This window comes from Dipodomys spectabilis, unplaced genomic scaffold, assembly GCF_019054845.1.
Source record: "Dipodomys spectabilis isolate Male_0828 unplaced genomic scaffold, ASM1905484v1 ptg000448l, whole genome shotgun sequence".
Lineage (NCBI taxonomy): Eukaryota > Metazoa > Chordata > Mammalia > Rodentia > Heteromyidae > Dipodomys > Dipodomys spectabilis.
The window spans coordinates 473,930-478,722 of record NW_024871125.1 but is presented as its reverse complement, the minus strand read 5'-3'; positions in this window follow the sequence as shown (position 1 = coordinate 478,722).

Genomic DNA, 4,793 nt, shown 5'->3' with positions numbered 1-4,793 from the left:
ATTGATTGGTTCTAAGAATACAGAGTACTTCTAAAGGGTTGGGTATAACAATAGTCATGAAATTAAAAGAAGTGATATTCCTCTGGTATGTGAGAACTCTCTGTTATAGAGCTACAGAACTAGGTATATACATACTCTGTTCCTCTTGGGCAGTACTTTCAAAAATTTTAGATACACTGAAAATGTTAATTATGACGATGGCATTAATGATATAGGTAACTACTGCTCATTAAGTACTTATTGTGAATTGAATGTTTCATTTTTAAATTAATTTCATTTCTAATTAACATTTTTTATTATTGTATAAGTGGTTTCAACTCAATGGTCAAGTGTTTCATTTCTATTATTTCAATTATATAGATTAATTATCCTTTCTTTGAAATGTTAGGCATCAGAAGTGTTTTAGATTTCAGATCTGTGGTTGGATTTTTGAATATTTGTATATGTGTGTGTGTTTGCATGTATCTTTTAGGACAAGATTGAAATAAAAATATGAAATTCACTGTTTCATATAAAATGTACATATTCTGAGGTAATTATATATATATATATATATGCATACAGTGTGTGTGTGTGTGTGTGTGTGTGTGTGTGTGTGTGTGTGTGTGTGTGTGCGTGTGTGTGTGTACCTTCATTTTTGCTGAATCCCATCAGAGGCAATTGGGAATTTTCCTCTTGTGAGGTCGTGTCAATACTCTGAAAGCTCTGGTTTCAAGTATTTTGGACTTTAGATGTTCAGGTTAGGAATGTTCAGCCGTTTCCAATTCTATGAAGCTGGTATCATTATTCCCATCTAGCGATAACAAAACTAAGGCTTAAATAATTTATCCAAAGCACTCACATTCTATGTGTTAATCACTTACAATGAGAGTGTTTTAAGCCTCACATTTATGAGGGTTTTAAGACTCACATGAATGTTACCTAGAAACTCATGTCTTCAATTATGGCATAAATCTCTTTGTTCTCTAGATCTGCGTGTGATACTCAATTTTCAATAAATAACTGGCTCCAAAATACATGAAATATGTCAAACAATGCATTGAACTAAGCTTTTTAGGGCCTAAATAACTTTCTTTAAATCTTCATAAAAGATAAGAATGATATACAATTAACAGAATTATATCCCATAATTATAGCCATAAGGAATAGGACTATAATTATAACCATAAGGAATAGGAAAAATGTGTAAAATTTAGAACTGATTTCAAAACATTTTCTAAATTAATGCTAAAAAAAAATAAAGATAAACATAATGAAAGTAGAGATCTCTATAGAAAGGACAAGAGAAGGGGTATAAGAGGAAGATTTATATGCAATAGGAACTAGGACAATAGATAAAATATATGTAAGCGATCGTGCCTGCTATCACAGCTACTAAGGAGACTAAATCTGAGGATCCTGATTTGGAGCTTAGCCAGACAGGAAAGCCTGTGAAATTATTTCTGATTAACAAGAAGTAGATGAGTGGTTTAAGTGGTAGAGAGCAGAGAGCCAGCCTTGAATGAAAAAAAGCAAGGGAGGAAAAAAGTTCCGGGAAGATGGCGGAGGAGAAGCTGGAATCTGAACAAGCTCTTGCATAGAAAACAGTTTCAGAGTTCCAGTGAACAGTCCCAAGCCAGAGAATCACACCAAGTGTGCCATCACAGGACAGAGAGTTAGTCAAGAGAGGGGAAGCCAAGCAGACACATCTGAGCGCCTGCCAGCAGCTGCCGCTGCGGGGCAGGGTCGCGGCGGTGACCACCGCCTCGGGGGCATACCTGAGACACAGTCCGGGACAAAGGAGCCAGACTCAGCAAACGAGCGGATTCTACTCAACACCAGCAAGAACCGACAAGGAGAGGACAACTTCATCCTGCAGTTTGCAGACCAGAGACGACCCAGGATCCAAGACTAGGCGTGAGTAGAAGCCCGACTTCCTCACTCCTTCTCAGGGAGCAGAGGAGGGAAGGCCACCCCTCCCTCCCCCCCCCAGCACCGGTGATCTCCACCTTGGATACCGACAAAGCCCGGAGGAGCGGCTAGCTCCAGCTCAGGCCTTGGAATAAAACGAGTCATTTAGCAGGTCACAAGAACTTAACGGTGAAGTGACCTCACAGACTCAGTTCCATCTAGGGAAAAGTCACCCAGCTCAGGCACCAGCCATTGGAGTGGCTCTCCTCACCAGGTAACCAGAGCCAGAGGCTGCCCCTCCCTCTAGCAGCCACCACAATCAATTGAAAAACAGAAACCCTGAGAATGGCTCCAGGCTGGGCTCTGTGAGTTTTTTCACAAAATAGCCCCAGGGAAAAGCTACTGTTCCTTGAAAGGCCTCAACTCTACCCAGAACCTAGCCTCATCACTGCATCCCGCTCTTTTGTGATTCTCAAAGCAGATCACCCTCCCAGTAAACTAACCTGGGAGGGGGATCTCAAAATCTTGGGTAAAGCAGAGCATTTTTCTGCCTGTTCCAACAAACTGACTTAAGAAACCAATCAAGCCACAGGACCTCAAGCTGACCAGACTCTGGTTACAGACAAAAGGGAGATACAGGACTCTTCCCACCCCTCCCAAAAAAAAAAAAAAAAATCAAAGAACTTTTTTTTTTCTTCTTCTTCTTTTCTTTTTTTCTTTTTTTTGTTTTGTTTTTTTTTTCGTTTTTTTGTTACCTTATATATATAAAAAAATTTTTTTTGCTTTTCTAAAACTTTTATTAATCTTTAATTTTTGCCTCTTCTGAAAAAATAATTGTTTTCCATTAACTTTTTTTTTCTCCTCTTATAATTTTTATTTTAGGAATATGTGAATGTGTGTTTTCCTTTCTTTTCTTGTCTTCTTTCTCTTTTTCTTTCATTCTTAATTATCTTTTTGTTTTTTGTCTAGCTCTACTGAACTTCTGATCTTTTCTTCTCACTTTCCTATCCTTTCCATCTTTTCCTCTTTGTTCTTCTTTATGTGACTTAACTCTTGTCCTGCACATCCTCAGATAAACCCGTAGTTAACCAGTAGACCCTATCCCCCATTGTGTACACACTTAATCCACAAACTTATTACTCAATTCAAAACCTCTGAGACTTAAATTCATTAATAGCAGTACTACCTCTTTATACCTATATAATATTTTAAGCATTTTTGTAAAGTTTTTCTCATCTCCTCTATGTCCCTCCCTTTCTCTCAACATATTCATATTCCTCTATGAATAGATGGTCTTTTAATCTCTAAAATAACATTAATTTTTGCCTTTCTATTTTTTTTTCTGGTCTCTTTTCATTCCCCTTTCCCTTTCTTCTTTTTCTCTCTCTACATGCATCCTACCCAACCTATTTCCTGCATTGTGATTAGGACATAGTTAACTCTCCCTGTGCCTCCCCACACCAATCTATTCCTATTTTTTACCCACATGTCTCCCTAACCCTAATAATTTCTGGTTTTCCAAATTCTTCTCTGCGGTTCGAAGCCCTTTAACATATAGTTGTTTGATGTCGAATAGATGTATCTGTTGAACTAGATTGTATCTGTAGACTATTGACTGTACAAATGCAAACTTGGGTTGATGGTTGCCTTAAGATAGTGTTCTAGCACAAAACTGGTGCTATCTTCATCTCAAATGGGCAGAGTAAGCCGGAAAAACACAAGAAAAATGGCAAATTCGGGTATCTCAATTCCCAATCTTGATAATCAGGGGTTAGAACAGATAATGAATAATCCAGAGGAGAGTTCCCAAATAGCTCTACAAACACTGCTGGCAAACATGATAAATGAGAATTTTGACAACTTACAAAGGACTCTGTATGAGCGTGATAGGGCGAGAGAGGAGGCATCCCAGAAGTTTATACAGGAATATCATAAGCGTGAGGAAGCTTCTCAAAAACTGATACAGGATTTGCGTGAACAACTTGAGAATACTCAAAGAGAAAGGGAGGAATGGCATGAGCAGGCTGAGAACACTCAAAGAGATCTGCAAGAATCCCACGAATGGGAGGAAGCTAATCAAAGAGTACAGGAATTGAGAGACCAGGTAGAGAACACACAAAGATCACTAAAGGCATTCATGGAATCCATTAACAAAGAGCTGAAGGAAGTCAGGGAGACCAAAAAGGGAATGCTGAATGGAACCCAACAGAAGGAATGGGAGCCCAAAGAAACCATAACCAATCAACTAAGTGATTTGAGGACAAACACTGAACACCAAATTACGGAAGTAAAGAAATTCATACAAGACCTAAAACAGAGCTTCAACAAAGAACTTGAAGCCATCAAAGCTGACCAATTAGAAGGAAAAGAGATAAAAAACAAAGTAGAGAGTCTTGACAGCAGGTTAGACCATGCAGAAGATCGAATCTCAGGGACTGAAGACAGCCTAGATATTATAGAGAAAGAACATACAACCATCCAAGACAAGTCCAAGAAATATGATAGATCTATCCAACACCTGGAAGACACCATCAGAAGGCCTAATCTAAGGATAATGGGAGTAGAGGAGCACCTAGAAACAGAAGTTAATGGTCTAGGAAATTTGTTTAACAGGATCCTAGCAGAGAACTTCCCAAACATGCAAAAAGATAGGCCTGTCCAGATACAAGAAGCCTTTAGAACCCCAAATAGACCAGACCAGAATAGGACATCCCACCGCCACATTATAATCCACACAGGACCAACTCAGAACAAGGAAAAGATCCTTAAAGCTGTCAGAGAGAAAAGGGTAATCACTTATAAAGGGAAACCAATTAGAATCACCTCAGATTTCTCAGCAGAGACAATCAAAGCAAGAAGAGCCTGGAATGATGTATGCCATGCCCTAAAAACAAACAACTATC